This window comes from Petaurus breviceps, unplaced genomic scaffold (genome assembly GCF_028583685.1).
Source record: "Petaurus breviceps papuanus isolate PSGF00001 unplaced genomic scaffold, PetGlider_PUasm1.0 185, whole genome shotgun sequence".
Lineage (NCBI taxonomy): Eukaryota > Metazoa > Chordata > Mammalia > Diprotodontia > Petauridae > Petaurus > Petaurus breviceps.
Genome location: NW_027185797.1, coordinates 12572245 through 12593750, shown reverse-complemented (window position 1 = coordinate 12593750; position 21506 = coordinate 12572245). Strand labels below are relative to the sequence as shown.

Genomic DNA, 21506 nt, shown 5'->3' with positions numbered 1-21506 from the left:
TCTGATGGGAGAGTATTGAGGAAGATGGCCAGAGATAGAATGGTTTAGAAATGGCCCAACAGGGGAAAAAAACTCACTGAATTGCTTCAGATTTCATCTACATACATTGACATATTTCTCCTGATATAAACGCATCATATTACTATACAGAGTGAGCTTCTGCAATGAGAAGCTAGGAGCCATTCTTTAACCAACTGGTTCTCTTCCTTCCATTTGAGGGCGTATTTTAAAACTCTGGTAAGTAAAAAGAAAGACCTGAAGATGTGTGTACTCATTTTGGAGTAATCCCTCTGGACAATGGATGGGTAGCATGTATTTCCTTTAAAGAATCCAGCACACCAGGAGCACTCAATAGGCATTCAACAATCCAACAATCAATACTGTGAGCTGTCGTCTGCATGAAAGAATACGGTCTGTCAGTTGTTTGGATGGAAGCCTGGATTCTAGAATAAGACCCAGGAGATTCGATCCAGGGAAAAGTACAAAAGAAAAGTTTCCATCCATTCTCACCAACTTACCAACACATCAAATGAAGGCACCAATTGCTGATGAGTTTCTTTCTGCATTTGGGTATTAAAGGAAAAAAATATTCTGTCTACTGCAATTTTTGGTCTATTTTTAAATAACATAAATCTAAACAATCAGGTACAGCTAACCTGAAAATGGATTTTGTAAGCTAAAACAGAAAAGAAAAGAGAATTGCCAGAAAAAAAATTCAGACAACAAGAAGTGCTAGTAAAAGCAATTATGAGTCTACAGGTGGAAAAGAAGAAGAAATTGAAAGTCTCAGTTTGTATACACAGGAACAAACCTACTATCAGATTGGCTAGAATGTATAGATGTTCTCTAAGTGGTCATTCTTAGTGATCACAGTATTTGTTTTTAATTCAGAGGGACCCTAGAAATCATCTTGTTCGATCCCTTATTTTTATCCTGTGGCAAACTAAAGCCTGGAAAGTCTAAGTGATTAGCCTATGGTCACACAGTTAAGTAGGAATCCCAGCAGTACCATCCAGGTACTGAAACTAGGGTTAGTCTTATGAGTTCTATAGGTCTATCAGAGAAAGATGAATGAATGTAAAAGCTTTTATTGTTTACAATATGTCAGATACTGCACTAATCACTGGAGATAAAAAGACAAAAAAATAGGGCAGTTCCTGACTTTAAGAAGCTTATATTCTAAAGGGAGACAGTGCATATATGGGAATAATAACTGGTAGGAGTGTCACAGCTTGGGACGTTACAGGGATGGAGAGTGAAACCAGAGTTGACATAGTCTTTTCAAGAGCAGTGGTTGTACAGATTTGATTATAGGGTTTCAGAGCTGGAAAGAGGAGAAGAGGGCACAGGTGAGGTGACAGAGCAGATGACAAGAAGAAGACCAAGGCAGAAGGCCAAGTATGGCTGGGGCCAACTATATAGAGTCATTCATTCATAAATAGAATATATAGGGGTGGCTAGGTGGTACAGTGAGTAAAGCGCCAGCCCCAGAGTCAGGAGGACCCGAGTTCGATTCCAGAATCAGACACTTAACACACAAAAAAAACTAGCCATGTAACTTTGGGAAAGTTACTTAACCCCAACTGCCCTCCAAAAGGCAAAAAAATAAATAAATAGAATATATAGAATATAGCAGTGGATGGATTTTCTTTTGTGTGTGTGTGTGGTTTTTTTTTTTTTTCGGTTCAGTTGTTTAATTAGACATTCCTAAAATTGCTTATATTAATCTCTTCATAAGGGACAAAGTATACCAATGAAAAGCTGTCTTTGCATTTACATCAAGCCAAAGAAGTCCCATTTTTGTCCCATTTATAATAAAGGACTTTGGTGCTTAGTGAATTCAGTGCCCAGAAGAAAGTTCCAAGAGCCTGAAAGGGTGTAAGAAAAATGGAACAGAGGATGAATGAAAAGGAAGTAGGGAAAGCTAGGTACCCAAAGGGATAGAGTACTGGGTCTTAAGTCAGGAAAACCTGAGTTCAAATCAGGCCTCAGACACTCACCAACTGTGTGACCCTGGGCAAGTCTTTGCCTGAGTTTCTTCATCGGCAAAAGAAGCTGGAAAAGGAGATGGCAAAGCACTCCTGTATCTTTACCAAGAAAACCCCAAATGGGCCACAAGGCATCAGACATGAGTCAACAACAACAAAAAAAAAGTAGTACCTTTCGGAAGAAGGGCTGGGATGGCGACGTGTCCAATCTGCCCTACAAGAAGAGCTTGGAAGAAAAACCAAAACTAGCTATACTGCTAAAGCCCAGAAGGGGAAAGCAGGAACCCTGAGAAGCTAGAGGGAGTCCTAATAATTTTAACAGTTGACATTTATAAAAACAGGTGGGTAGATAAACACTACTCTTCCCTACCATTTTACAGCTGAAGAAACTGAGGCTCAAAATCGTGAAGTGACTTGACCCGGGTCTACACAGCTAGCAAGTGACTACTTTGGAATTTTAGCTTGAGGTCGAATGACTCCAAATTTAACACTCTGACCACTACAACTAGACTAGGCGGGAGTGTGGATGTGGGGGTGGGAGATGGTAGGGAGCTTGGGAGTGGAGCAAGGACTGAAGCAGGAAGAGACACCTGTGCAAGAAGGGAACAGTCGGTGGCCTGAACACCTGAAGTCGGGGTGAGGGGTGTCTGGGACAACAAGGGTGGGGGAAGGATCTTGGGGCGAGGGATTTCAGGGAGAAGGGAGGAGTTGGCCTCTTGTGGGGGAGGAGGGGATAGGTGGGGGAAGGAAAAGATGCCCCAGACACAGGGACACCACAAGCGAATGGAGAGATGGAGGGTGGGGAGGGTCCTGGCCTGGGGAAAACCAGACCCAGCTCCGGGCGGAAATGCTGGTTCCAACCAAGCGAGAAGGCCCTCTAGGGCAGGCCCAGCCGAGGCGAGGCCCGCGCTCGAGGACTTACAGACGGCGCGGGGGAGGAGGTCCAGGGCTGGAGCCCGGGATGGGGTGCTCAGGGTCGCGCTGAGGTTACCTGGATATACCTAAAGCGGCAGGAGGGCTCGGCCGCGCTGAGGGCTGGGGCAGGGGGGTCGGAGCCTCCAACGCCGCCGGGATTCAAGGAGGCGAGGAGTCGCTGGAAGAGCCTAGGTAGCCGCGGTCCTCACATCTACACCGCAGCCGCCATCTTCCGGCTCCAATGGATGGATTTTCAAAAGGATTGCATATACAAGAATGATATTAAATTTTTGTCAACAAAGGAAGCTGCTAGGATAGCAATTCCCTCTGCCCATGCCGATGACAACCTATCTGTGACATAGTAGATGAGTTCTAGAGAATTGCCTGAGGCAGAAAGAAATTAAGTAACTCAATGAGAGTCATGTAACTAGCAACGGCCACGGGAAGGATTTGCACCCAGGTCATTCTGACTCCAAGTCCTAGACTCCACTATGCTACGTAGCCTACTTCAAATGAAATGAGATAAATGGAGTGGTAAAGTGCTTTGTATATCAAGATGATGATATTTTCCTATAGTAAAATCTATGAAACTATATCAGAAAGCGTTATAAAGAACATACACCGGCTATTCAGGCATTCATTACAAAGGCAACAAATCTTTTTTTTTTTTTATTTAAATATTTTATTTTTCCCCAATTACCTGTGAAAGCAATTTTTCACATCCATTGTGAAGTTTAGAGTCCCAAGTTTTATACTTCCCTGCCTCCCCTCCCCTCTCCCTGAGGCAATAAGCAATCTGATATAGGTAATATATGTATAATCATGTAAAACATTGACATATTATTCATAGGAGGAGGGAATGAGAACAAAACAAAAAAATAGAAATAAAGTGAAAAAATAGAATACTTCAGTCTTTATTCAGACAGCATCAGTTCTTTCTCTGGAGGTGGGGAGTGTTTTTCATCATGACTCCTCTGGGATTGTCTTGGATCGTTGTCTTGCTGAGAATAGCTAAATTATTCACAGGTCCTCATCGAACAATATTGCTGTTACTATGTACAGTGTTCTAGTCCTGTTCACTTCATTCTGTATCAGTTCATGTAAGTCTTTACAGATATTTTCTGAAATCATCCTTTTTGTCATTTCTTATGGCACAATAATATTCATTACAATCATATGACAACTTCTTCAGCCATTCCCCAATTGATTTACATCCCCTCAATTTCCAATACTTAACCACTACAAAAAGAGCTACTATAAATATTTTTGTATACATAGTCCTTTTTCTTTTTTTAAATTTCTTTGGAATACAGACCTAGTAGTGGTATTGCTGGGTCAAAAGGTATGCCCAGTTTTAGATCCCTTTAAGCGTAGTTTCAAATTGTTCTTGAAAATGATTGGATCAGTTCACAACTCCACCAATAGTATATTAGTGTCCCAGTTTTCCCACATCCCCTCCAATGTTTATCATTTTCCTTTTCTGTCATAGTAACTAATCTGATAGGTGAGGCAGTACCTCAGAGTCATTTTAATTTGCATTTCTCTAAACAATGGTAATTTAGAGCATTTTTTCATATGGCTATGCATAGCTTTGATTTCTTTGTCTGAAAACTGCCTGTTTATATTCTTTGGCCATTTATCAATAGGAAAATGACTTACAGTCTTATACATTTGACTTAGTTCTCTATATACTTGAGAAATGAGGCATGTATCAAAGATACTTATAATTTTCTCCCATTTTTCTGCTTTCCTTCTAATTTGGCTTGCATTGGTTTTGTTTATACAAAATCTTTCAATTTTATATGATCAAAATTTTCCATTTCACATTTCATAATCAAAGGCAACTAACCTTGACCCAGACTAATAGATAGGTGACTACATCAGTCATAAGGGAGCCAAATCTGAACACACACCTGACTTAGTTATCACAGGGTCACAAAGTTGGAAAAGATTTCAGAGTCTATCCAGACCAACCTGGACCTTCCTGAAAACCTCTCTCAAAAATCCCCGACAATTTGGTCATCCAGTCTTTTCCTGAAGCCCTCCAAAAAGGAAGGAATTTGGTAAGTCCCGAGTTAGCCAACATTTATGTAGCTATTTAAGATTTACAAAGTGAGTGTGTATAATGGATAAAGAGCTGCCCCTGGAATCATGAAGATCTGGATTCAAGTCTTGCCTTTTATATAACCCTATGTAATCAGGGGTGAGGAGTTTAAAATCTATGGAGAATATGCAACTCTGCAAAACTGCAACAAGTGTTGTGGAAGCAATTTGCATACCAGTGAAAGAATAAATCCTCTCTCTCTCTCTCTCTCTCTCTCTCTCACACACACACACACACACACACACACACACACACACACATCCACTTTGCATAGTACACTTTACAAACATTTTCTCATTTGATCACCATGAGGTAGGGAGTGCAAATCTTTTTATCTCCCTTTTACAGATGAGAAGATTAAATCTCTAAGAAGTCTAATGACCTGACTGAGGTTACACAGCAAAGAAATGGAAAGTCAAGAACTCCAGACTAAGCCTTCTGGTTCCAAGTCTTGTGCTCTCTCTACTCTATCACCCTGGGACATCAGAACATGCAAATTCACTTGGCTGAAAAAAAAAAAAAAACACCTACTCAGATGGAGTCCTTCTTTCCTCTAGTAGAAAAGCATCTACCCTAAAAAGAGGGGTGTTAAATGAGCCAAAAGCTCAGTTGTTTAGCAGAATAAACAGATGTGTGCTGGTTTCCACTAACTAAAACTAACCTCCATAAATGCAAAAGAAATCAAAGGCAAAAACGTGAAATGAAACTAAGTCTTTTCTTCTTCCAACTTATGTTACCCCTGAGTGATCCCATTTACTCTCTAAAAAACAGAAAAACAATCCTCCAAAAGAAGACTATTTATTGATGAGATTTAGAAAGTACACTTTCATTTTAAGTATTCGGAAGGACATAGAAGAAAGTAGGCCTTTCTATAGCTCATCCTCTCTGCCCAGGTATGTTGGATAATTAAACTTAACCAACTATATAGCCCCACCCGCATCTTTCCCCCTTCTCTCTTGGCCTCAATCACCCCTGAAGGCAAGTTGAGGCTGTGATTGTTTTTTTTTTTTAATTTCCTGCACTTTCCTTCCAATCCCATATTCAGTAAAGATTAACAGATGCCAGCTAGGTCATGTGGTGAGGATGGCTGACACCAGCAGACTCAAGCAGATGCTGCTGGAGAAAAACAGCAGGAAGAGAAGGAAGCGATTGTGTCTAAGACCCAGGGAATGAATGTTTCAAGGACACTGTGAACGTGTAGCACTGACTACTGTAGTGTAACACTGATCAGTAGCTCCTGCCTAGGATCCTAAAATTATTAATTTGGAGCTACAAGGAGACTCAAAAGCTGTCTAGTCTAGTCCCCTCCTTTTACAGATGAGAAACTGAGACCCAGAGAGGTTAGGTGATTTACCTAAGGTCACACAGGGTATAAGTGGCAAAGTTAAGGAAAGAATCATTGACCTCCTAGAGCAAGAAAGACCCTCAGGAGTCAACTCACTGTAATAGTAATGAAATTTGAAGTTCCTTCTGTATTGCTAAGCTGAGAGGTACTTAGTACTTAGTAATTAATCAAGCCTCTGGTAAAGAAACAAAGTCTAGAACCCCTGTTGCTGATGTAACAGGAAGAGGTTGGCTGAAACAGGAAGGAGCTAATGCCCTGTGTATATAAGAAGTCCCAGCTGTGTCAGACAGATCTTGGAGCAAGCTTCACGTAGGCAGAAGCTGCTGCCTCCAAGGAGGCTGAAGAGGAAAGGCCCCCCAAGATGGAGAGAATGATTTTGATTTTGAGAACCTGGGTGAAGTGATTTTGATTCTGGGAACTAGCTGGTGCTTCTAGATGCTTACCCCAGGAAAGTCTGCTATTCCCAGCTGGGGCTTTTCCTTATAAATGCCTTAGCTCCTCCCTATTCTGCCCCTTCCTGTTACATCAGCAACTTCCTCCCAAGGTGTTGACAACTTCTGTGTTAATTAAATAGCTTAAACAAGGTGTTCACTTGAAAGAAGGTGCTAAGTACCTACTTACTTGCCAATACAAAGAGGCATGGAAGATCTGCAGATTCCATTAACATTACACTCACCATAGAATTATGTCATCATAAGATTTGGAGCTAGAAGGGACCCTAGAGGTCAACCCTCTAAGGCCCAGGGAAGTTAAATCATTTGCTAAAGGTTACTCAGTGAGCCAGTAGAAGGCATGGAATTTGAAGTCAGATGCTTGGACTTCAGACCCAGTGTTCCTTCTATAAAACATCATCCAGTGAGGTCTTGTTGACAATCAACAATAGAAACAATTGGCCTTAACCAGGAACAGATTTCTGCCCCTATTTCTAAAGATCACTTCACTTTGTACCAAAGAGTCTACCAGTACCCCAAATTCAAGAAGTCTTTGACCAAACACTCTCCATGCTTCCATGGTCTTTGCTATTCCTTCCGTCTAGAATGTTTAGTTTACTTTGTACCATAACTTAGATCAACAATAAATGGAATGCTATATAATAGCTATGTAATAATGACCAAACCTGTCCTCCCCAAAAACAAGAAAATAAAACGTCTTCTCCTTAGAGAGATAAGAGGTCTACAGGTGTGAAACTCTGCAAATACTATCAGATTCAGTTGATGTGTTGGCGATGTTCGTTATTTGCTTTGCTATATTTTGGGGTTTTATTTCAAGACCAGCTACCTGAATAGGAACTATAATATGGCATAATCAGAAGGTGAGGTAAAACAAAACACAGCAAACATTTTGCGAGTAGGAGTGGTAGAAATGGTGATGGTAGGAGCAGCAGCAAGAGGAAGAAGAGAAGGAGGAGCAGCAGTAATGATAATAGTAATAATAAATCTTCTGAGCCATCCTTCAATACCCAGCAAAATCCGTTCCTAAGTCTAGTCCCTTCAGTGGTTCACCATGCAGCAGTGTCTATCGTCTGCTCAATGTTCTCACCGCCATCTTCTGGATGCTCTCTAGGCTGTCAGTCTGTTTCCTAAAATGGGGCTAGAAAGGACAGAAAGATCATCTAGTCATAGTCACTGGTTTTATAGAGGAGGAAACTGAGACCCAGAGAGGGAAAGAGACCTATCCAGTGTCACACAACTAGTATAAAAGCAAGGATTTGAACCTATATCTTTTGATTCAAAACCAAGGACTCATCCTACTTTCCCACATTGCTTCTGGAAATGTGAGTCATTAATACTATTTATTGTCATTGCTAAGATAGAAAGATAAGACAAATACAGATGAAGAGATAGTCGGGCAATATGGTGCCATTTAAAGGACTGAATCTGGAACTAAGGACCTGAATTTGGTCATGGTTCTGCTGCTAACTAGCTTCCTGACCTTGAACAATTCACTTTAACTCTCTCTCCCAATTAAAATGACCATTCCTTCATCTCAGCAAGGTGCTAGTCACAAAAGAAATAATCAGGTTAGATAAAGCAATTCCTACTTAAAGGTGGGTGAGTGAGAGATAAACTTTCTATGAAGTAACTGCATTTTAAAGAGTTAGAATTCCAAATAAATTTCTGGTGGCATCAGGTCCCAGTTCTCCACCATTTGGGTAGCCTTTCCTTGATACACAGGACTGGCAATAAACTCGGTTGGTAGATTCAGAGAAGCAGATCTGGCTATATCTGGAATACACTTTCATCCTCACTCAACTCCAACTACTCTAGCATACCCTTAATCTGGGCTTTTAAAATGACCTTACCCCATAAGAAGCAACTGTGAACATCTCATACTTATCACAGGAAACATGATCATAATATCATAGAAATGAGGCCAGACAGACCTCAGAGGCCACTTAGTTCAAACGCCTCATTTCACAAATGAGGAAACTTGAGTCCCAAGAAGGTTACACCATCATACAAATAGTGTGCATCATTAATAGGATTTGAACCCAGAACTTCTGAATCCAGAGTTAGGGCTCTTTCTACTGCCTTCTAATACTTCAAGGGTTTGTGATTTCATCAGGAGGGATGGAGAATTCCTTCTACCTGAGCAAGAAAGATCAGTGTGGAAGCCTTCCAAACACTGGTAGACATTTTCCTGAGTTGCTAAAACATACATCCTTGGGTGGTTTAAAGCACACCTACCTACCCTATCTCCTCTTTGAACTAAGGCTTGCCTTTTGATGACAATTCTCTTATTAGAAACATATTCAAAGCTATCTCAACTTGGTAAGATATGCCAAAGATTGTTTCCCATTGTCATAGTTTCTGAGAACTCAAAGTCATCTCAGCAATGCCTTAAGACATCAAAGTAGGACTCAGAAGATTTGAAGTGGGGGAAAATCCAGGAATTCCATTCATTAATATATGTCACTTACCAACCCACCTAACCCCTCTGTCTATATTCTGAACATCCACTCTCCCTGATCACCACCTCCTATGGATTGATCCATGACGAACAAGTTCCATTCTCTTTGTTGGGACTCCCCTAAAGATAACTTGGCCAGCCGAAGCAGGAGGATTTGTGCAAATGCACTTTGACCCAATTGTTCCCTCTAGCATCTAGCCAAAGGGTCCCCTACTCTGCTTGGTGGGGCATCAGCTGAACCCTCTTCCCTTTCCTTGACTTCTAATACCTCATTCTCCCTCATTCAAGCTAGGATATCATATAGAGGGCTGTTTGTGAGGAGTGAACCTTTTCTATCCTGTACTACAGATTAAGTTATCGGTCGATGAGGCAATCAGGAGGTCCAGCAGCTGGAGAGCCAGGCTTCAGGAAGGCATGAATTCACATCTTATCACACACATTTACTAGCTGTGGGACTCTAGGCAAATTAGCCATCAAATGAGATAACATATGAAAAGTGAATTGTAAAACTTAAACCACTATATGAATACTGGCAGCTACAATTATTTATTAAGTGTCTACTGTGTGCTAGGTACTGTTCTGAGGGATGCAAAAACAAGAAATGAAACAGTCATCACCTAAACAAGGCACACATTTTCAGACCTACCCAATGTAGGAATTGGTTCTGGCTTGATCCTGCATATGTCACAAGGCCTTTGTTTTTTTTCTTTTTCCTCCTTTTTTCAATTGGTGATGTTTGGTAAAGAGTGGAGCTAGGGATAGGGTAACAAAAAAAGAAAAGAGAGTCACTGAAGCATTTCTTCCAGAATGCATAGGAGGAAGGAAAGAAGGAAACACAGACAGGCATAAAGACCTTGAAACTTACCAGCTGAATTTGTTATATTTAGAAAGAAAAACAAGCTATATTTAATAGAGAGCTACGATTTCGTGAACAATCTTCTTTGCTGTTACATGCATATGGAAATTTCCGTTTTATTTGGTGTTTCTTAAGTTGAGAAAAAAAAACTTGAAAGAAAAATAAATGAATATTTATTCAATATCAATTAAATATCAATATTTATTCAGAACAAAATACATGCCAAGTTAATATAGGTATTCCCCTCCTCTCTTTGGCCATAGGAGGATCCCTCAAGCTTCGAAGGGTACAAAGGATTTCTGATTCCCATTTCTCATGCCCCAGAAACAGTCAGCTGGATGCATATTTGCCATGCTTAAGGAGAACTTTGCAAGAAAGCAGGGTCAAAAGATTTCCAACAACCACGAGTGAGTTACGCCTTTGAGACATGTGCTTTCTAAGGTTAAGCTCACTTTTCCCTAGTCTGCCTGTCTGTCTCTGTTGCACTCTCTCTCCCTCTCCCTCCCTCCGTCCACTCCTCCCTCCCTCTCCCTCCTTTCCTCTCTCTCTCTCTCTCTCTCTCTGTATATATACTAGGTATCTAGACAGAGAGAGAGTATATTAATACACACACACAGAGACACTCCCCACAGGATTTTTTTTGGGGGGAGAGGATGTTTTGTACCAACTGTTTATATGGTAGCACTTTTATAAAAGCTTTTAAAAAACAATGACAAAATAAATAGAGGGCAATGGGGGAAGGGAGGTTAGCAGCAGAGAGAATCATGACAGTCCTCAGGAAATTGCAATCCGCTCCCTTTCCCCAGGGATGGGGTTCAGTATTCAGCTGTGGAGGGCAGAGAGCCATCTATCAAGACTTTACAGGTTATACCAGTCCTGACTACATCCACCCTGGCACCTCTTAGTTACACCATTCCCTTCCCCACACTTACTACCACCTTCATGGCTACCACCTTGTGAACTGAAGTCAAGGCAGGAGATGTCCCCAGTTGGACACAATGTCTAGTCAGTGATCCTTCCCTCTGAACCAGAAGATTGGTTTGTCATTGGTGCCCTTTAAGGTTCCTGAGTGGTTTATTTCTTCCTCTATGATCCCACACACAGTCGTTTGTACTGGATAAGTCTGTGTGCTTTCCAAGAGTCAGGGACATTCTCTCAACGTGCAGAAACAAAATAGCAAGTAGTTAAAGGATTTTTTTCAAAATTGGATGACGTTGGACAAATCCCTTAAATGAGGGGTGTGGACCAGAAAGCCTCTGAGGTTCCTTCCAGCTCTGGATTCAGGATCCCCCAATCTGCTGCTCCATCAAAGACAGAATGTATCATAGTTACAGGATTTGGAGCTGGAAGGGTGTCCCTCATAATTCAGCCGAATCAGACAGAAACATTCTAGATTCACCATTATTGTTTGCCAAAAGGAGCCAGAGATCCCCAAACTAGCCCTAATGTTGGCATCAATGGATATGGATTTCAATCTCTGTAAGGCAAGAATCATGAGGTATCTTGACATAGTGGCTATAGATTGGGCCTTACAGTCAGAAAAACCTAGATTCGAGTCTTGCTTCTGATACACACCTGTTTTATGGCCCAAGGCAAGTCATTTACTTCCCAGGCAATTCTCTAAGCTCTAAGTGGCAGAACACTTAATGACCTACCCTAGGCAAGGAGCTCCCTCAATGGCACCTCCTTATATCAATGAAATCATAGTCTGACTCCCCACTCTTTTCCTGTCCCATCCCCAAAATGGAAAATAAATATTAGTCTTATTATTCTCATTTTATAGGTAGGAAAACTATATACAAAATAATCAAAGGATTTTTCAAGGTCATGTGACCTTGGGCAAATCCTTTAAATGAGGGGTGTGCATTAGATAGTCTCGGAGGTTCCTTCCAGCTCACATTCAGGATTCCATGATCATCTATTCCACCAGCTGGCTAATTGACTTCCTAAAGCCCAGGTCTTGCCATATTGGTAACTTGACCCCCCTTCTACCTTTTGGGTCTTCTTACATCTTATTCATCCACTATATAGTAATACAGTGAGACTGGCTTCCATGCCATTCCTCAGGCAAAATACTCCATCTCCTGACCCCAGGCATTTTCACTGGCTGTCCCCCATGCCTGGAATTCTCTCCTTCCTCATCTTTATCTCCAGGCCTCCCTAGATTCCTTCAAGTCCCAACTAAAATCTCATCTTCTACAACAAGCTTTTCCCAACCCCTCTTTAATGCTAGTACCTGCTAAGTCTACTCCCAATTTTTTTCCTGTATAAATCTTGTTTGTACCTTGTTCTTTGCATATTGTCTCTCCTGGGGGCCACTTGAAGTCATCCAGATCTATGTCTTGCCACTGGACTCAGATGGCCCTGGAGGAGAAAGTAAGACTGGTGACTTTGCATGGCCTCCATCACTTAAATCCAATTCACTTGCAAGTCATGGCATCACCTTCCTGATGTCATGGTCCTCTTTGAGAATGAAGGACAAACAGCAACATTGTCTCTCCCACTAGACTATGAGCTTGGGGGCAATGTTTTGCCTTTCTTTTAACACCAGTATTTTGTCTGAACCATAGCAGGTATTTAATAAATGCTGGTTGGCTGATGCTCCCAACCCTTGGTTTTACAGATGGGAAAGCTAAGGTCCAGGAGATTGTGAATTTTTTAAGATCCCATAAGTAAGTAGTACACTTGAATCACTCCAAAGCTAGAACATTAGCATCCTACCAATAGTTCCTTCAAAAATAATTGACTAGGTCCGATTTGAAACTGGGTCAGAATCTTGCCTCTAACACTTTCTATTTATGTGACTTTGGGCAAGTCATTGAACCTCCATGGGACTCACTTGTCTCATGTATAAAATGAGTTTGGATTAGATGGTCTCTGAGGTGCCTTCCAATTCTAGATCAATGGCCTCCAATTGTAGAGAGCTATTAATCTCTTTAGCCTTCACGCTTAAGGTGAAGGTGTCTGGAGAACCAACCCTGGGCAGGTAGCAGAAAAGATGTAAGAGACAGTAGGCGGGCCTTGGGAGAGAGAAAAGAGAAGACCAGAATCCAAACAAATATCTAGTGTCTACACATGTTGAAGGAACTATGGCTAGAACTACGCTCTGGTTCTGGGCCAATTACACTATGCCACCTATTACCTCCAGGACTTCACCTCTTGAGGTCTCAGCTCCCTTATCCGCTAAACTAGGAGCTGGAGTCGATGTCTTCCAAACTTCTCTGGTTCTTTGTTGTTGAGTCATTTCAGTCATGTCCGACTTTAGGGTTCTACTGAACCCTAAATCTTATGACCAACACTTAGTCCTTTTCATTAAAGGACCACGAATCTAGAGCTAGATGGAACCTGATACCATCTCACCCAACTTCCCCATCTTGCAGGTGAGGAAACTAAGGACCAGAGAGGTTAAGTCGCTTAGCTAAGGTAACACAGTGTCAGAGGCAGGATTCTAAGCCAGGTCTGCTGCCCAAAGACAATGCTATTTACCATGCCACCTCCCAAGTTTCTTCCAACCTGAAGACCAACTCATCTTATTTCTAAGTTTTCCAACATTCCCCCTGCATTCCTTCACCATCCCCCCCCCCATAAAAAGAGACTCCCCCTTCTCCTTCACACTCTGCTACCAAAGGAAGGAGCTTTCTCTTTCAGGGTTGAAAATCCACTACAAAGAACTGAAAGTCTTTCTGAGTGAAGAACTGTAAAGCAGAGATAAAATTCACAAGTTTCCGAAAGCAAAAAGCTGAAAAGAGTTTCCATGGAATTCGGCCCCAGCTGCCTACATCAATCCAACTCCCTGGCTGCTCACTGAAGATGCATGACCATACAGATGGGGGTAGTTTCTGATAAGCTACAGCCCCCTGCTGGCTCCATTGGCTCATTGCAGCCATCTGAACAATTTCCATCTGTTATCTGGGTCACCCTGAATCACAACCAACTCCCCCAAATAGCCCAAATTGTGTCAAAGCTAGGGGAAATGTTTGGAAATGTGCCATGCCATTTCTTTTTTCTCAAAGCAGAAAGCAGCAGCTTCTGCCAACCCCCCCCCAAAAAAATCTTCACCCTAATAAAAAATGCAGAAACTATTGTATTCCATCCAGCTTGCTGCTTGAAATATCCCAGTAGAATAAAAAAAAAAAAAACAATTCCATGACAAATTTGGAACCCACTGGAGCAGCAAGAAAGCTGAAGTTAAATTAATCAGAATCCAATCCCTAGACAAGACAGTCACTGCAGCTGAGAAAACCTTTAGGGAGGAAGTTTGTCCTTGAAAGATACTTGTTAAAGCTGCAGTAGGACTTAGACAAAGTCCCCTCAGAGGAGGCTCTGAAGAGCCCCTTGGTTCAAAGTGATGGGCAAATAAACTGATTCTATAAAGATTTCACTTGAGTGAAGTATAAGCAACCTTTATCTTCCATTAGCCTCCCCTTCTGTTTAGGGATGGAGGGAAACTACCATTACACTCACTGTGGCAATGAGAATCCTGAATGAAGAAGCCTCTATCAGTGGTCTCCTTCAATAGAGTAGTACAGTGAAGACCACAACAAACAAGAATACAACCTTCTACTCTCATGCATTCATTAAACAACAAAAGAACTATATTTTGTGTCTTTTTGGAGGGGGTAAGGCAGGGCAATTGGGGTTAAGTGACTTGCCCAAGGTCACACAGCTAGTAACTGTTAAGTGTCTGAGGCTGGATTTGAACTCAGGTCCTCCTGACTCCAGGACTGGTGCTCTATTCACTGCTTCACCTAGCTGCCCCAACAAAAAAATTATTAACCTCCATCTATGTGTAGAACACTATGCCTGGCACTAACAAGGTGCAAAGCTTATATAAGGCAAGATTCCTGCCCTCCTAGAACTTATATCCTATTAAAAGATAAGTCAATAACAAGCTTTTGGTTATACCAGCTTTGGATCACACACATGAATATTAAAGGGGAAGGGTGTCCATGATCCCATGAGTATAGATGATGTAGATCACAATCCATCCTTGCCTACCCATCCTGTCCAGTTTTCATCTGTGCCCTCCTCTAAGTTCACCACCCACGTCCACTCAAGATGCTAAGGACCATTCTCTATTTTAGCATGGCAAAGGTTGTCCACTGGCAATCCTTAACTCTTGCCACATTACTATTTGTTTTGTTTTGAAGTCTTCTCATGCACTTTTCAGGGCAGTTAGGTGGCAGAGTAGATAGATTACCTGGCCAAGAGTCAGGAAAACTCATCTTCCTGAGTTTAAATCCAGACTCAGACACTTACTAGCTGTGTGACCCTGGACAAGTCACTTAACCCTATTTGCCTCAGTTCCTCATCTGTAAAAATGAGTTGGAGAAGGAAATGGCAAACAAATCCTTTATCTCTGTCAAGAAAACTCCCAATGGGGTCACAAAGAATGGGACATGACTGAAAAATGACTGACCATTGCATTGAACAATGAATTTTTCCTGGCATTCTTTATTTAAACATTAATGCCATCCCTAATGACAGCCCTGACTTTGTTTATCCTTCCTAATTCCTTTTCTCAGACCCATAAGACACAAACATAAAACTAAAATACACATACTCTGCTAGGATAGATCTAATAGAGGATTTTGAAACAAAGTGCAACGTGAGATCCATAAGGGAAGGTCATCATTGACAAGGAGATTATAGTGGCTACATGGACAAGGCAGCCCTAAAAACTGGGCAAAATATTCCTTTTCTATCCAGCTTGAAGTGGACCAGAATGAGGGCAGGAGAGAGGAAGAGAAGGAGGATGGACTAAGATACTAGAATGCAAAACCATATGCTATAGGAAAATTTTTCAATGCTGCCTTTAGTAGCAAATTCCGATATGGCAGTGATGACACTGCCTTTAGCAAAGCCCCTGAGGAGCCCCAAATCAAACTGAATCGGGCCCTTTGTCAAAGCTGTGAACACAGAACACCAACACCTTCGGAGCTGCAGACTCTTATCTCGACAGAGCCTTGTTAGCTGTCAGATGGGCCGCTGGAACACTGCTGAATTTGCATATGGCTGCCACCAGGGCCAGAACACTGGGAGACTTGTCCCAAGGTCAGGCCGTTCAGCTGGGGAGCATCACACAGCTACTACTCAGATAAAACAAAGTGGGCCATTCTAGGTTTCCTTATTACCCTTAGAAACTGGATTTTTTCCCATGAAGTTAGATTCAGAATCTGGGATGTCAGATGAGAATTTTAAACAGAAATTATCTATTTTAAAAGCCTCCTCTTGGGAAAGGGCTTAGGAACTTTGATGGTATGTATTGAAACAATACCCCCTTTCTTAGACTCCCCATTTACCCTTCTTGGCTGATACTTTACACTCATGGCCTCTAGGTTTGCCTGGACATGTTAACAGGAAAATCCAGTCTTTTTGTAACTTATAATTTTTTACACTACAATCATTTGTCAGTAACCCTCTCCTACTGAGCGTTCCATTATAACAAAGAAAAACCATCTGACATAGTGACCATTTCAGCATTAGTATGTAGCATTCGGTACCCATAATCCCCCACTTCTTCACAGAGAGGAGGATAGTGTCTTTCATCCTTTATTTCTCAACTGACATAGGTCATTACAATTAAACAGAATTCAACAAAGAAAGGCTATTCTTAAAACAGTAAATGAAGCTTTTTTCTTCTTTAGGACTCAATCATTACTGCACTGTAGATGGAATCCTAAAACCTTCAACCAGACCCAAATATCTTCTAGTATCCTGAGTCTCATTCCCCAACCAATCCCACTCCACTAATTTGAATCCAGAGCAATCTAGAGCTTAATGTGAGGAGTCCTTATTCTCTACTTTACAGTTTCTTGGGAAATCAAAACCTTTGTCTAGGAAGTGATGAAAATGTGTGGCACTGGTTCTTATTCAGGGAGGAATGAAAAGAGTGTAAGAAAATGATAATGCTACTGTAGTAAAAATGCATTGATTGATTGAAGCTTTGAGGCAGTCTGAGAATCATAAAATAGGTGGCATGTGACAGATAGTCAAACCACCACCACCTCAAGCACAGCCTCTCAGATCCCGATGGAAATGGCCCATTTGAATAAATGTTCTAGCTTTATTTCCCATGTAGAGAGCCTGGCATATTTTGTGATTAATAACCATATCAGCATATTTATAGTTACCATAGGCATTGTGAATACTGCATTGTTGATAGAGACCCTAAAGCTCCTGAAAAGCAGCATCCCCAGACCACAGGGCCAGGACCCCAGGCCACAGGCTTTGCTTCTAGACCAGCCTCTGCAGACATCACCCAGGAGGTCAACACTTGTGGAGTAGCTACATGGCAAGTGATTCTGCAGGTTCCACAGCTCCTGCCAATCCAAGAGCCATAGATCCCAGAGACCTAGAAAAGCAAGGTCTCAGGACTAAAAACCTTGGCACTATCAAACGGTTCAGTCAGAAACAGATATGATTTTATCAGTGGAAATGACTTTAAAGAAGATGCATTGCCATCTACTTTACCTCTGCACTCTAAGGACCATGGGACTTTGCCATCCAACATACAGCTGAAACCTCCAATATATATATATAAAATCTCCCCTGAGTAGAATGTCAGCTTTTGGAGAGCCAGACTGTCTCCCTTTCTATGGCTATCTCCAGCACTTAGCACAGTACTTGGCATATAATTGGAGGTTAATAAATCCTTTTACATTAATTCATTTAGTAGATTTTTTTTTCTGAATTATAATGTTTTATAGACGCCCTGTTGCTTTTACAATGCAGCCATTTCTGGACCTGGCCTCATCTTGCCTGACACCTGATCATTAGAATTGAACCCTCCCTTGCAGCAAGGAAAAGCAGAGAAGCAAAGACCACTCAAAGCAGCAAGTGGATCTAAAAATGTAGACAATATTTCATCCTCCTAATCTCTCACCGACCTGCCAAGTGGAAAGGGCTGCATTTCATTGTCTTTTCTCTGGGATCACAACTGATTTTTCAATTATTCAAAACTTTACTTTTTAACAAATATAGATATTGTTGTAGTCTTTGTGTCTGTTAGTCTTCTGGTCCTAATTATTTCATTCTGCATTAGTGATAGAAGTCTTTTTGGATGGAGATTTAGACATGTAATGTCTGGGAATAACCAGGGATGAGAAGGGAGAAATCTGGTTTCTTATTTTAATTTTGTACAAATCAGCCTCCTGGTGAGTTTCTCTTGTTGGAAAGTAAGGCATGACTATTGTTCAGCCTTCACATGATTGGGATTTTTTTCTTGCTGTCCTATCCTATTACTTAATGAGCTGTTCTCATCAATTCTGTTCCATCATTTTCTCCCATCTCCCCCCCTCCAGGTTCCAAAGAAAATGAGAAAACATGAAGACTCTTTTGTCTTCCTCTTGCAAACTTATTAGTCCAGTAGATGCAATTATATTAACAGCTCAAATTTGCATATACTTTATGGTTTTCAGAGAATTTTTATGTCTATCATTTCCTTTATATAAAAGCACTCTGATGTTAATCATTGATTTCTTTTTCCCACCTACTTTTTTCTAATACTGGGTCTCCCTATCTCACCCAGGTTGGAAGTGCAGGGGCTGTTCAAGGGCCTGATCCCACTTTTATCAGCACAACAGCATTTACTTATACCATTTATTTGTTTTCTTTTGGACTAGTTGAGCCCTCCTTATATATCTGGTAACTTCCCCCATCACTCTGCATCTTGCTTCAAAAGGCTCACAATGTTAATGCCAAACTTACTACAGACACCCAACAGCCCACTGCAGCTCAGAACTACCGAGTTCAAGAGATCCCCCCACTTTAGCCTCACCAGTAGCTGGGATTAAAGGTGAATGCCTTTCTTTCCTATTTACAGAACGTATGAATGAGTCTCACCCTGTTCCTCTCATTTTTTTTCCTGTTCTAAGATGTTCTGAACTTTTTAGAAAAAGCCAAGATACATATCTAAAATTATGATGCCCAAGGACATGATTCTCTAGGAGTTACCATCTGTAGCAGCAAGCACCCCAGCGTCCCCAGGGTGGCTGCCAATACAGGTTCTTGGATCTGCTTTGATAAAGGAAAGCAATTCAAAATGGGTTAACAAGCTTACTTTAATCAGTCAAATATGTATCATTTACCTAGTTCAGGGGGAAAAGGTCAGCACCCCGAACTTCAGAGCATACAGACAGAATTATCAAGACAGAGAAACAGATCAAGTAGACAGTTTCCAAACTGTCCAACCATTACATCCATACCAAAACAACATCTGGGTTTCAAAGCAGGCGGAATGGGGGGGGGGAGGGGGACGTGCACTCTCAACAACCGGCTTCCCAGAATTTCATCTGATCAAATCACAGAACACTTCTCAAAGTGAGCCCCAAAACAAAGCTACACATCAGGGCTTATATAGCCTTCTCCTGGCTCAGAGTATGCAACAACTTTATTGACCCACTGGCCAATCAAAAAGTATCTACTGATAAAACAAGCCTCCCACCCCAGGCTCCAGGTGCACTTTAGCCTAGGGGCAGGGAAGATCTTCACAATTTACATTCCCATTACACCATCTTGCTAACAAAATTGTGTCTCTCCAAATTCAAGAATAGAAACCAAAAATAAAGGCCCCAGGATATGATTCTCTAGACTTTTAGGTAAGAGAATGATATCCTGGGCCACCCGGGCTTTTCAATGAGTTTCATAAAGAATCAAGGGCAAATTTGAAATATTGAACCATTTTCCCTGAGAAATGCAAGTAAGGATAATCTCAGGTTTTCCTCATTCCTGCCTCATTTGGTTGCATCTCTCCATTAAGTTCCCAGACCACCAGCAGCTCCCACCCCAACCTTGTATGTTCTTTGGCTTGGCCTGCTGCTATTCCCTTCTGACCTGTGCATGTTGGAAAGCAAAAAGCAAATACAAAGAATGAGATCTCTTTTCTGTATCCTACCTTTGGTAATGCCAACTATATCGATCGTGTGACCTTTACAGAGTCTACAGCCTAGATGGTATGTAATACTGGGGAATTAAAGATGCTGACTTATTTGTTTTCTAAGTCAAATTTAAACTCTGTCCCTCCAGTGCCAAGTCTTGTAGACTGTCTCAAGTCTTCCCATTTCACACCATTCTCTCTGACATTTTGGACATCACTTATTGATTCATTTCCTAGTGACTGTCATTCAGAGACACCCAATTTTTGCAGGCTCAGGGTTGGAATGATAATTCCCCAATAACCTATGGCTCACTGAATCCCCACATAAATGTCCACAAGTTTTCCTTCAAAGACTCATATGCTCATGTAATCAATTCATAATTCTGAGCCTATGGAACATATTCTACAAAAATATCATTTTAAGTAAAATTCATAAAATAGCTATTAACCTATGAAGCTTTTTTTCTTAAATCAATTTAAAGGGACAATAGTGTACCTAAGTTTTCTGGTCAACGAAGTCCCAAATGGTTGCTAAATACCATTTCCAGGTAACCTTGTACTTTAGGTATGAAATCAGTTGGGCCTAATTCTATTTCTGGAACACTTCCAACTGCTGGAAATTTTAATTGGATATTTATACCTGGATGTCTGAAAGATATCTGTGACTCCCTTGTCCCAAGCTGAACTCATTCTCTTTCCCTCCTCAAACCTACCCCTGTTTGAAATTTGCTTGTTTCTATCAAGAGAACCACTACCCTTCCAAACACTCAGTTTTGCCCATTTGGCATTACCCTTGTCTCCTTCTCCTCCACTGCACATAACCAAGCGGGTGATAAATTTTGCCATTTCTACCTTTCCAACATCTCTCACATTCATCTCATCTCTAGTCACACAGCTACAACCCAAGTACAGGCCTTCGTCCCCCCAAAAACACCAATCACTCCCAATGCCTTGTAAGACCAAATTTAATCTCCTCTGTTTGGCTCTTAAAGCTCTGCGCCAACTGGCCCTAACCTACTTTTCCAACCTTCTTCCATATTACTCCCCTTCTCACACTCCAGGGCCCAGCTGAATTTGCCTTCCTGCTGTCCTCACACATGACAATTCATCTTCTATCTGTATCTTTGCTTCTCCATGCCCCAAATCACCCCCAGCTCTTAGAATCCCTTGTTACCTTCAAAATTCTTAACTGCTACATTCTACATGAAACCTTTTCTGCCAGTGCCCTCCCACCCTACTTACATATACATATTATATTATATATATACACACAGACATGTGTGTATGTACACATATATTGTATGCATGTGTGTATATGTGTGTACATATTGCATATATGTCTATATGTGTGCATATGTATATATGCATGTATATAGGATTCCCAAATGCCTTCACGTAGTTTCAAACTATTACAGTTTAAAACTTCACTGAGACTTTTTTGGACACTCTATATTTTGTATACACCTATTTATGAATGTTTTCTTCCTTACAAAGTATAAGCTTCTCGAGGT

At 41.3% G+C, this 21506-nt stretch overlaps 1 long non-coding RNA gene across 2 annotated transcripts in view; it reads left to right on the top strand.

Annotated features, from left to right (window-relative positions):
- Positions 1-18102, top strand: part of LOC138161459 (uncharacterized) — a 40851-nt gene extending 22749 nt beyond the window's left edge. The window contains exon 3 of one of the 2 annotated variants that reach the window (XR_011168369.1): positions 17853-18102. This is a non-coding gene — a long non-coding RNA (uncharacterized lncRNA). Of the gene's footprint in view, positions 1-5355; positions 5676-17852 lie in introns of those variants that run through there. The other variant, XR_011168368.1, reaches the window with a different exon arrangement.
- The last annotated feature ends 3404 nt before the right edge of the window (positions 18103-21506 follow it).